At 35.6% G+C, this 13,672-nt stretch overlaps 1 protein-coding gene and 1 long non-coding RNA gene across 8 annotated transcripts in view; one reads left to right on the top strand and one right to left on the bottom strand.

Annotated features, from left to right (window-relative positions):
* Positions 1 to 8,993, bottom strand: part of LOC141380554 (uncharacterized) — an 89,075-nt gene extending 80,082 nt beyond the window's left edge. Inside the window, exon 1 of the long non-coding RNA XR_012398707.1 lies at positions 8,877 to 8,993. This is a non-coding gene — a long non-coding RNA (uncharacterized lncRNA). The remainder of the gene's footprint in view (positions 1 to 8,876) is intronic.
* tshz2 (teashirt zinc finger homeobox 2) overlaps positions 1 to 13,672 on the top strand; it is a 254,508-nt gene that overhangs the window by 54,673 nt on the left and 186,163 nt on the right. For 4 of the 7 annotated variants that reach the window (XM_073939328.1, XM_073939329.1, XM_073939327.1 and 1 more), the window contains one exon: positions 599 to 834. The exons of the other annotated variants lie outside the window; for them this stretch is intronic. The gene's annotated coding sequence lies outside the window, so the exon portion shown is untranslated. Of the gene's footprint in view, positions 1 to 598; positions 835 to 13,672 lie in introns of those variants that run through there. 7 annotated transcript variants of the gene reach the window in all.

The raw sequence follows: 13,672 nt of genomic DNA, 5'->3' as shown, positions 1-13,672 counted from the left end.
ATTTAAAAACATTAATGAATAATATCATAATAAAGGTATTACTAATAACTAATGGACCATTATTTTATAGTGTTCCCACAAAACAAAAATGTACTCACCCTCAAGTGGTCCCTTATGAGTTTCTTTTTTCTGTCGAACACAACAGAAGAGTTCGAAGCTGAAAACCTATAACTATTGACTTGCATAGTCAGAAAAATAAATACTCTGAAAGTCAGTGGTTAAGGGTTTCTAACCTCATTCAAAATGTGTTTTTAGTGTACTTATACATTTAAGACAAATAAGACTTCCTTTCTTTTCTTATAAGACATACTGTGGAATAATTCCTTGCTCAAGAAATATTTAAAAAAGACACAGGAGGGCGAATAGTCGTGACTTCATCTGTATATAGGCCTACATACAGTATAATACACATATGGTTAAAAAAATAAACCTTTTGCATTCATATTTGAACTGCTGAATGAAGTATTTCAGCATTAGATGTCTCCTCAGTCTGAATATTTTCTCTTTGTGCTCAGTGGTGACTCTGACCGAAGATCTGCATTTACAACAAGACTTTTATACGCCAAACTTCATAATCTCTCTTTGTCTGTGACGGCAGGGAAATGCTAAAGTGCAAATGTCGGCCATTCCTGACAGGCAGACTGGCGTGATAAGATGTCGGCTGACACGTTTCGTGTTGCGTATGCGAGCCGGGGGCCCTGGAGGGCTACAACACTCTGCATTCTCCAAACTTCAATATTAACTCCACGTCATAATCACTCAGCTCATCAGCGGGACAGACATTCAAATGAGCAACACCCTCGCCCCGTCCCAGTTCGCCTACTTATACTAAAAGTAGGTACACTTTTGATGAAGTAGATACACTGTATAAAAAATGCTGGGTTTCACGCAATTCCTTAAGTATACTTTTGAGTGCACTCAAAATATAATGCTTAATGTTTGTTCAAACTCATTTTAAATGAGTTGAACAACACAATTTTTTGAGGTTTTATGTTCAATCTGCTTAAATTTGTTACTTTAATGAAATTAATTTTGTGGGTACAACATGAATGAATTGTGTGGGACCCTGCATTTTCATTTGTTTATTCATTCATTTTCTGCCGCTTTTATGGGGCCGGGTCACGGGGGCAGCAGTCTTAGGAGAGAACCCCAGACTTCCCTCTCCCCAGACACTTCCTCCAGCTCCTCCGGAGGGATCCCGAGGAGTTCCTAGGCCAGCCGAGAGACATAGGGTGCATTCACACCTGCCTTATTTAGTTCGATTGACTCGCACTAGAGTTCGTTTTCACTTTTGGTATGGTTCGTTTGGGCAGGTGAGAATGCAGCAATCGTACTCGAGTGCGCACCAAAAGCGGACCAAATAAGCGTACCGAGACCTGCTTGAAGAGGTGGTCTCGGTACGCTTTCAAACGAACCCTGGAGCGGTTTGTTTTGTGGTGAGAATATGATCCGTACTAAAACAGGTCCAACTGCAAAAAGTACTGTGTGTTTTGGACTAGTTCAGCTGCCGTAGGCCGATGCGCTGTGCATTATGGGATATGGAGGAAAAATATTTGTTGACAGTGCTTTACCAACAGAGAGAGAGAGAGGGGGAAAACATTACCTGATGGATTGTTGGTAATATTTCCGCAAGATGACCATGTGACAGTTTAGCTAAATTAATTCACGCCTCCTCCTGAAGTGACGAGCGATGCATTTAACACTGTTTTCCAGCCGCGACAGCGCTTCATTCTCGAAATGTATAGTTTGTCTAAAGCAGGAATACAATCAGTCAGCGCAGTCGTCCCTCCAGAGTAAAAGGTTTTGTTTACCTGCGGGAGTTCACTGGCATTTTCTCACACGGGAATTCTGACCAATAATAAGCAGTTTAAGAAATATGTTCAACAACATCTGGCCAATGAGAGATGTGGATTTCGTCAGATGACTGCATTTTGGTTCGTTTCAACTGGTTCGGACCAAAGCCAGCAGTGTGGTGTGAAAACGACCCAAAGTCGGCAGAAAATGCAACAATGTATCATTTATTACCCTTGGTCCGGACCAAATGAAGCGAACTACAGATGTGAAAGCACCCATAGTCCCTCCAGCGTGTCCTGGGTCTCCCCCGAGGCCTCCTCCCGGTGGGACATGGCTGGAACACCTCCCTAAGTAGGCGTCCAGGAGGCATCTGAAACAGATGCCCGAGCCACCTCAGCTGACTTCTCTCGATGTGGAGGAGCATCGGCTTTACTCCGAGCTCCTCCCAGGTGTCAGGTCTCATCACCCTATCCATAAGAGTGCGCCCTGCCACCCTTCGAAGGAAACTCATTTCGGCCACTTGTATCCGAGATCTTGTCCTTTCGGTCATGACCCAAAGCTCATGACCATAGGTGAGAGTAGGAACGTAGATTGTTGAGAGAGCTTTGCCTTTCGGCTCAGCTCCTGCTTTACCACAGCAGACTGGTACGTCGACCGCATTACCGCTTTTCCCTGCATTTTAAGCTTCCACAATTTGTTCACATTGTCCCAATCAATCAATTAATAGTTTTTATAAGTGGATTAAACATAAAACAATTAAGTTGTGTCCCCAAAAAGAATAAGAATTATTAAGAATTGTTTTGTTTCAACTCATTTTAAATAGGTAGTTTAAACAAGCAGTCATTTGAGTGTACTTTTGAGTGTGTGAGCTTTAGGACACACTACTTCATTATCAATAATGGACCGTCAATCGTGCCCTGTCCATCTTCCAAATTTCCCCTCCTCTTATCAAAAAATATTGTAGTTCTGTTTCTCCATTGATTATGAGGGAAGCTGTTTTGAAGAATGTTAGAAACCAGTTACCATTGAGTGTTTTATTACCTAGTTTTCAATGGCGACTGGTTTCTAACCTTCGTTAATATATCTTCTTTTGTATTCAATAAAGATCTCTATCCCACTATCCCTTTGACGTTAGTCATTGTGACCATTTTTACATTTTACAGTGTGATAACTTCATTGAAATAAAACCCATACTGTAGTATCCATAGTATCAGTAGCTTTTCCTATATGTGTGCATATTTGAACATTACTTTGAATATTAGATCAAAATTACAAAACAACAAAGAGTATTTCTACCTTAAATGTCTACAATGGCATTGAATTCTCCCATATTTATATCCCACTATCATCCTGTTTAAGTATTTTCCCTTAAAAAAAAAAAAAAATAAATAAAAAAAAAAAAAAAAATATATATATATATATATATATATATATATATATATATATATATATATATATATATATATATGTGTGTGTGTGTGTGTGTGTGTGTGTGTGTGTGTGTGTGTGTGTGTGTGTGTATGTTTGATTTCAATCACTTTCACTGGCAGAGTTTATTAAAACAAGACCCGATTGGCTTTTTTATGGGGGAGGGGCTAATTTATCCAAGCCCTCTCTATATGTTTCAGTTCCAATTATTGAACAAAATTGCACATTTAAAGCACTTTGTCACTTTTAGCTCAGTTAAATACAATCACGTTTTAAGTTTGCGCAACTTATTTATATGAAATGCAATGAATTTTTATTCATATTTGCCTGTTTAAAACAATCAAATCAAAATAAAGTTTCTCTTATTGAGTTGATAAAACGAGACCCTATTGGCTGTTTTTTTAAATGAGGGAGGGGATAATCTATGCCCCATCCTGTCTTTATGTTTCAGTTTCAATAACATCACAAGGAAGTGAAATTAAAATATCACAAAATAACTTTTAGGAATGTAAGGCCTGTTCAAACCAGTCAAATCAAAATAAAGTTTCTCTCACTGGCAGAGCTGATAAAAATGAGAAACTATTGGCTATATTTTTAAATGGGGGAGGGGCTAATCTATGCTCTGCCTTGTCTTAATGTTTCAGTTCCAATTGTATCACACATTTCAAAGCCCTTTGTCACATTTAAGTTCAGCTTAATGTAATCACATTTTGAGTTTGCGCAACTTATCTATGTGAAATGCTATGAATTTTCATTCATATTTGAGTGAAAGGAAGTGAAATTAAAATATCACAAGATGACTTTTAGGAATGTAAGGCCAGTTCAAAATAATCTAATCAAAATAAAATTTCTCCCACTGGTAGAGTGGATTAAAACAAGACACTATTGGCTGTATTTTTAAATAGTGGAGGGGCTAATATATATGCCTCGCCCTATCTCCATGTTTCAGTCCAAGTTAAGCCACAAATAAAACAAAACTGGATGTTTCAAAGCACTTTGTCACATTTAAGTTCAGCTTAATGCAATCCAATTTAGAGTTTGCGTTACTTGTTTATATAAAATACAATGAATATTCATTTATATTTGAGTAAAAGGAAGTAAACTTTTAAATATCACAAAACGACTTTTAGGAATGTAAAGCCTGTTCAAACCAATCAAATCAAAATAAAGTTTCGCCCTCTGAGAGTTGGGACACTATCCGCTTGTTAAGTGTGACGTCACGCGAAGCGGCTTCCGGGTCCAAGCGCTCTATTCAACTAAATGGGTGAAACGGTAATAATAAATGTTTACAAAGTGACTTAATACTTTCAAAAATCACGATCGCAGTATATATGTCCATGCCTAATATCCGATGGCCAGAAAGTGATCATTTTTTTATAAATTGTTAAATTTTTGGTATTTGTTATGCAGCAAGCCCAGAGATTGTTGTGTACACTATGATTTTACAAAAAATTAACTTTAATGTGTGATAGGAATAAAACGTGATCATAGACGAATGATTTCTCCACTCAAATGAGTGGAGGCTTGGACCCGGAAACAGTATTACATACATCACAAAAACGTCACCACTTAACAAGCAGATAGGCTGTATTTTTAAATAGGGGAAGGGCTATCATAATCTATGCCCCGCCCCCTATTTATATTTCTTCACACTTTGCAAAGCACTTTGTCACCAAGTTCAGCTTAATGCAATAAAATTTTAAGTTTGCACAACTTATTTATGTAAAATACAATGAATATCCATTCACATTTGAGTGAAAGTAACTTACTGTTCATTTTAATAGTTTATTTGGGACACGCTAATTGTGTTTTTTTCACATAAAATTTAGCACGGATAGCATGCGAATTGGGACGCAGTCCAGAGAAGACGCTCCGAGTCCCGGTGAAAGATGAGCTCTGGTCTATTTCTGGAGACCCGAACGCTCTCTCTTTCGCCACAGGGTCGACTCTGAATAGCCCAGGCTGGAATTACTTGAAAAGAGGGAGAACCGGCTCATGCTCTTGGGGCTTGTCATTGTCGGAGAGCTTTTGTTCCCTCGTCTCATAGATCACGCTTTGAAAGCACTTCTCATGGTTAAGATGGATATGAAACCGTAGCGCGGAGCATATGTTAAGAAAATCCTGGGAGAAATGCTTGACCCATTTTAGTGAGTGTGGTCTGTGTGCGCTTTGATTGATTGTGGAGGTTTGTGGATGGTTGATGGACCTTTGTGTTGAGTACAGTGACGGGGATGAATTAGGCAGAACTGTATCAAATATAATTTTGATTAATAGGTTAATGGATGATATGGATAGTTGGAGATGATTTATGAGACGGCTAGTCCTGAATACTTTTTATTCAAAAATCATAATTCTTTAAATATTTTATTACCCTCATGTAGTTCTAAATTTATATTTATATATACTGTATATGAACTGGTAAAAAAAACTAAAACATAAATTAACATATGCATATTTTGATACATGTTTTTGTTCAATTACTTATGTTTTTGAATTGATTTATGGGATTTTGATCTTTCCTCCAAGCAGCTTTTGATGTTGAAAGGTTTAATAAAAGTGACTTTTATTGACAGTGATATATTGTCTGAGTTCCTATTGTTAATATCAGTAGAAAAACCAGATAAATAGACTGCCAGTGCTTTTTCTGGACTTTATGGACTTTATATATTATTTCTTATACAATATGTTGTTTAAAACTTCTGAAATGTCAATAAAGGTCACTTTGTTATACTGCACAGTTGAAATTTTAACATCAAGTTTAACAAATCGGAGATCAAAGCCCCATAATGTAAATCTAAAAACAATTTTTTTTTTATTTCTGTGATTCAAAGATGAATTTGTCCGTTTACAAAAAAATAGAATAATGCCAATCCTTTAATCCTCACAAGATCCTTTAGAAATTATTTTCATTATTAATATTATTAATGATGATTGACTTAATGTCGAAAACCCTTTTGTTTATAAGTATGTTTGTGAAATCCACAGCGGAATGAACCGCCAACTTATCCAGCAAGTTTTTACGCAGCGGATGCCCTTCCAGCCGCAACTCATCTCTGGGAAACATCCACACACACATACACTACGGACAATTTAGCCTACCCAATTCACCTGTACCACATGTCTTTGGACTGTGGGGGAAACCAGAGCACCCGGAGGAAACCCACGCAAAGGCAGGGAGAACATGCAAACTCCACACAGAAATGCCAACTAAGCCGAGGTTTGAACCAGCGACCTTCTTGCTGTGAGGCTATGGCACTACCTACTGCGCCACTGCCTCGCCCTAATACTAATTTCTTTCAGTACTTTTGATTCGTTAGAAGTTCAAAAGAATCTTGAACTTTGTATTTACTTTCATTTAAAGGGCCAGTGATAGAGTTCCTAGTTGAATACAGAGCCCCTAAAGTGATGTGCAAAAAAACCCCAAAACAATAAAGACTTTCGCATTCCCAGCGATACTATGTCGTCCACACAGGTATATATCTTGTGTGCACATTGTAAGCATCACATATGCAAGACATGCATATCTAGTGTGCACGACATAGACATATATATTGCATGCGTACAACATGTGTGCACAAGACATAAGTATCATGTTCAAATAACATAGATATATAAATATATATACAGTTGAATTATTAGCCCCCCTGAATTATTAGCGCCCCTGTTTATTTTTTCACCTATTTCTGTTTAATGGAGGGAAGATTGTTTCAGCACATTTCTAATCATAATAGTTTTAATAACTCATTTCTAATAACTGATTTATTTTCTCTTTGCCATGATGACAGTAAATAATATTTTACTTGATATTTTTCAGGACACATTTATACACCTTAAAGTGACATTTAAAGGCTTAACTAGGTTAATAAGGTGAACTAGGCAGGTTAGGGTAATTAGGCAAGTTATTGTATAACGATCTTTTGTTTTGTAGTCTATTGAAAAAAAAAAATTAGCTTAAAGGGGGTAATAATTTTGTCCGAAAAATGGTTTAAAAAAAATTGAAAACTGCTTTTATTCTAGCCGAAATAAAAAATATAAGACTTTCTCCATAAGAAAACCTATTATCAGACATACTGTGAAAATTTCCTTACTTTGTTAAAAACCATTTGGGAAATATTTAAAAACAAAGAAAAAAATCGAAAGGGGGCTAATAATTCTGACTTCAACTGTATATATATACACACACACACACACACACACACACAAACACACACATATTGCGTGTGCACGACATACGCACCGCGTGCATGTAACATAGAAATATATTGCATGTGCACAACATCAGTTTCACATACGCACAACATAGAGATATATTGTGAGCGCACATCATACGTTTCACATACTCACAACAAAGAAATGCATATCCCATGTGCACGACATATGTATTGTGTTTGCACGACATATATATTGTGTGTGCACAAAATAGACATACATATTACAGGTGCACAACAAACGTATTGCATCCGCATAACATAGTATTGCATGCACACGACATAGGCATACAAATCTTATGTGCATGATATATGCATTGCATGCGCACAACATATACATTTTGCATGCACATTATATATATATATATATATATATATATATATATATATATATATATATATATATATATATATATATATATATAGTGTGCGCTTAACATAGTATCGCATGCGCACAACATAGATATTGTGTGTGCACGATATACATATTGCGTGCGCTTATAGTATTGCATGTGCACGGCATAGACAGATATTGTGTGCGCATGATAAACATATTGCATGCGCTTAACATAGTATCGCATGTGCACGACATAGACATACATATTGTGTGCGCACGATATACATGTTGCATGCGCTTAACATAATATCGCATGCGCAAGACATATACATACATATTGTGTGTGCACAATATACACGATATACATATTGCTTACGCTTAACATAGTATCACATGCGCACGACATAGACATACATATTGTGTGCGCATGATATTCATATTGCATGCGCTTAACATAGTATCGCATGCGCACGACATAGATGTACAAAGTGTGCAAACGACATAAATATCGCATGTGCATGACATACAGATATATATCACATGCGCACGACATATGTATCGCATGTGCATAACAGTATTGCTGGTGCATGGCATAGTATCGCATGCACACAACATGGATATCGTGTGTGCATAACGTAGTATCGCATGTGCACATTATAGACATACATATTGCATACATGTGTTATACTTATCGAATGTGCACGACAGTATCGTGTGTACACAACATACGTATCGCATGTGGAAGACAAACATGCAAATCATGTACACATGACAATATCGCGTGTGCACAACATAGACGTACAATACATATCACGTGCGCAACATAATATCGTATGAGCACTACATGCATATTGGGTTTGCATAATATAGTATTGCATGCAGGACATACAGCCGACATGCATGTTGCGTGTGCACAATATAATATCCGGTGGACACGAAATGTATATTTGACACACTAAATTCCTTTTTGCGCACGTCACTTTAGGGGCTCTTTTTTGCTAGTAAAAAATTTTAATTTAGTGACCCCTGACTTTTTTTTTTATTTGCTTAATACTGTAATTATGGCTACTTAAATAAAGTGTGTCTAATAAAAAACAGAATTTGCTCACCCATGAATTATCCTGATTTTTGAAAATCCTGTAAGTATGAAAAGTGTCTTCGAGATCATGATGAGAAACTGAAGAGCAGGATTGTTGGCAGGACTGCAGCGAGTCTCGTCTCCTTCTGAAAGCCTTCAGTCGTGGGAGGACAGTGAGTACAGCAAATCCATTATGAAGGACTTCTGTTTATCACGTCAGATTTAAATGTTTGTGTTACGCTGTGAACTCTGTGGTACAGCAGGTCCTCGGCTGTGTGTTGCAATCGCTTGTGCTTTAGCTATAACATGCTGTATGAAAAGAGAGATACAAGAGTTTATTCGTCTGAAAATATGATTTATTCATGCTAAAGTAAATAGACATTGTTGCCTGTTTTGCGAAATCAAGTATATATCTGAATAAAATCAGCAAATTGTGTGTTTACACTTGCTAAATCTACATTTATGGTGCTGAAATGCTGTTACAAAAACAAACTTACTAATGGAAGCTGCTTAGATAAGTTGTTAAGTTTATCAGGCCTGTCAGTTATGTTCCTATGCCAAATATATAGTAGAAATACCTTGTTTTATGACTTCATATATTACAGTAAACTTGAAAAAGGAAAATATTTATTTTAAGAAATATTTATTTAAAGAAAAATAAAAGTAAACAAACAATAAAAAATAGTTTGTTTAAAAATGGTTTAATTCATCCTTTATTTGACCAGGATTTATATATATATATATATATATATATATATATATATATATATATATATATATATATATATATATATATATATATATATATATATACACACACACACACACACAGTTGAAGTCAGAATTATTTGCCTCCTTTTGAATTTTTTTTCTTTTTTAAATATTTCCCAAATTATGTTTAACAGAGCAAATTTTCACAGTATGTTTGATAATATTTTTTCTTCTAGAGAAACTCTTATTTGTTTTATTTCGGCTAGAATAAAAAAACGGTTTTATTATTTTTTGGGACATTTTTTTTTTTTTTGATTGTCTACAGAACAAACCATCGTTAGACAATAACTTAACTAATTACCCTAACCTGCCTAGTTAGCCTAATTAGCCTAGTTAAGCCTTTAAATGTCTCTTTAAGCTGTATACAAGTGTCTTGAAAAATATCTAGAAAATATTATTTACTGTCATCATGGCAAAGAGAAAATAAATCAGCTATCAGAAATAAGTTTTTAAAACTATTATGTTTAGAAATGTGCTGAAACAATCTTAACTCCGTTAAACAGAAATTGGGGAAAAATAAACAGGGGTGCAAATAATTCAGGGGGGCTTATAATTCTGACTTCAACTGTATTTATTTATTTATTTATTTACCCCTTTTACAAGATGTAAGATAAGCCTTTGGTGTCTGAACATGTCTGTAAAGTTTCAGCTCAAAATACTCATCTGATTATTTATTATAGCCTCCATTTTGGAGTGTGTTTTTTTATTTTATCTGCCCATTTTGGTGTCTGAATGCATTGTAGCCCATCGCTTTTCACCGTTTCTGTCTGCAATCTCATGCGTTACGTCAGATAAACAGCACAGTGACAGAGACAGACGAAGCTGAAATACAACTCATTAGTCAAAAATACCAAGTAGTTTTTTTTGATGTATTTGGGGTGGAGTATATTCAATCCTTTTAGAAACGATGAGTCTCACACAAATGTGTTTGCAGTACACACCCACGTTACCGTTTACTGACACCATGCGGCCGGGGTGTTTATATCTTTTAAAAGTTTCATGTCATATATGCACACTACACAAATGATCCCTAACTAGGTTTTTAAAACCTCTACACTGAAAAACAAATGTTGCAAACAAATTATATGGGCTGAATTTCAACAAATTACGTTTAGTTATGTTCTAAACTTAATTTGTTTGTTAAAATTCAACCCAAATAAATTGTTTACAACCACTTAATTTAAAAAAAAATGTATTAAATCCATGGAGTCATCTTTGAGTCATTTTGTTTCACTGTACATTTAATCATAAATCCCACAAGCGCTCATGAATTGTGAGTGAATTTTGATAAACATCTTGACAGAAACATGATGACGACGACAGACTCTGCTAATCATAACTAACCCGGCTCTTCCTGCTGAAAGCCTGACTTGCCAGCTGTCTTACCTTGGCTTTGGATTTACAGCTTCCTGGTTGTCAGATTGTGAGTTTCCTGGTTCAGCTGGCGATGCGGGAGGCCCAGGACACACGGAGGAAGACCAAGACCTCTGATCACAGCCCGGCATTAGTAATGATGGCTTTGTCTTCCTTCCTGATGCCTCCTGGATCTGGGATAGTTATTAACGAGCTCCGTGAATTATTCACGCTGATGGATAAAACACCTCCACAATGGGCTATATGCGCAGCTAGTGTTTTTCAGCCAATGATAAACGTCGGTTTTTAATTTCATACTGTTCCTTTTACAGCATCGATGTTGTAATGTAATTAAAATACAATCAGTTAAATAGATTTAAGCCTTCATTTAGTTGTTCAAGCACAAAGCAAGATGAAAGACAGTGTAAACGCTAGCACCCTCAGTAGCATCAGGCTAGCATATTGAAAAAATACTGTGGTAAAATAAATGTTTATTTTTAAGACATAGTGCAGACAAATGTTATCTAATGCAGTGCTATTTTTGTCCGTCTGAGACCTACTTTATATTAAATATCAATCAGGCAGTGATCACAGATTTTTAAACTAATCAGATTTTAAACGTTGAGATTTTTTTAATGGCACCACAGTTCACCAGAAGCACTTGGGCTGGCTGGTGAGTGTATATAAACACATAAATATATTCCATAAAAATGGATCTTCTTGTCCTGTAAGTTACAGTTTTTCTCAGTCGCTTTGGTGCATTTCTCACTACACTATTTACATTTGCACAAAAGTTAATGCATTTCTCAAAACAATTAGTCATTTTTGCACATCCTAGTAGCAGTTTCTCATTCTTTTCAACAATTTGCGAATGCTTTTGGACATGCATCAATTGCTTTCATACAACTCTCTGCTATTTATAACATTATCATCTGCTTCTGTCATGTCAGTCAAAATGAACTAAACTTGTAAATGCTGAATAGTCATTCCATATAAAACTAATAGTCCTTGTTTCATTACTTGAGTCGTTACATACAAAAACGTTGAACTAGTTGTCAAAATCTGTCTAGCAAATTTTATAAAAAAAAAATAAACAAATCTTTATTTTACTGAAAATGTCTTCTAAATTGAACAATTTCATGAATGATTTACATAAATGATTTACAGACCTGTGTATGTTGTAGGTTCAGTTCCAAAATTTTCTGCAATATAGTGTACAGTTGTGCACAGCTCTACCCAAAGGAAGCTTATGCTTGTTGTTGCAGTTTTTCTCAGTCGCTTTGGTGCATTTCTCACAACACTATTTACATTTGCACAACAGGTAATGCATTTCTCAAAACAATTAGTCATTTGTGCACATTCTAGTAGCAGTTTCTCATTCTTTTCAACAAATTGTGAATGCTTTTGGACAAGCATCAATTGCTTTCATACAACTCTCTGCTGTTTAGAACATTATCATTTGCTTATGTCACGTCAGTCAAAATGAACTAAACTTGTAAATGCTGAATAGTCATTCCATATAAAACTAATAGTCCTTGTTTCATTACTTGAGTCGTTACATACAAAAACGTTGAACTAGTTGTCAAAATCTGTCTAGCAAATTTTATTTAAAAAAATTGTAAATCTTTATTTTCCTGAAAATGTCTTAAAAGTTTAACAATTTGATGAATGATTTACAGACCTGTGTATGTTGAAGGTTCAGTTCCAATTTGTACTGCAATATTGTCTACAGTTGTGCACAGCTCTACAAAGGAAGTTTATGTTTGTTGTAAATAAGGGTGTATTTATTCTTTTGCACAATGCTGTGAATAAATTAGAATAGTAAAGAGCAAATGCAGTAAAAATGTGAAACATACATATTCAGTGTCTTGTACTCAGATACCTCACTAAATGCAGTAATGTCTAACTTTACTGTAGTGTTCAAATGGCTGTGCAAATAGTACACAGTGCTGTCTTGAGCATTTTCAGCAAGTGTCACCAAAATCTGACTTTTTTTTTTTTGCATTGAAAAAATGTCCAGAGTAAAGTGTCATAATGAAAACATGACACAGCCATTTGACTCTCTTGTTTATAAACAATGGTGTCAGGACTTTTTATTTTGATGATACTGACACTTTGATTGACATCAATACTTGCTTTTCAGAAATGAACTATCCATTTTGAGCATGTGACGTGCTTTTGCGGGTTATGAGCTTGGTTTTGCAGTTTGCACTAATTGTTTTGCAGTTTGCATTAACTGTTGTGCAAATGTAAATAGTGTTGTGAGAAATGCACCAACGCAACTGAGAAAAACTGTAATAAGGGTGTGTTTATTCTTTTGCACAATGCTGTGAATAAATTAGAATTGCAACGAGCAAATACGGTAAAAATGTGAAACATACATATTCAGTGTCTTGTACTCAGATATCTCACTAAAGGCAGTGATGTCTAACTTTACTGTAGTGTTCAAATGGCTGTGCAAATAGTATGCAGTGCTGTCTTGAACATTTTCAGGAAGTGTCACCAACAGCTGACTTTTTTTGCATTAAAAAAAAAAATGTCCAGAGTAAAGTGTCATAATGAAAACATGACAGCCATTTGACCATCTTGTTCATAAACAATGGTGTCAGGACTTTTTTTTTTTGATGATACTGACACTTTGATTGACATCAATACTTGCTTTTGAGGAATGAACTATCCATTTTAAGCATGTGACGCGCTATT

The sequence above is a fragment of the Danio rerio genome, chromosome 23 (genome assembly GCF_049306965.1).
Source record: "Danio rerio strain Tuebingen ecotype United States chromosome 23, GRCz12tu, whole genome shotgun sequence".
NCBI lineage: Eukaryota > Metazoa > Chordata > Actinopteri > Cypriniformes > Danionidae > Danio > Danio rerio.
This window is presented reverse-complemented; position numbering and strand designations above follow the sequence as displayed.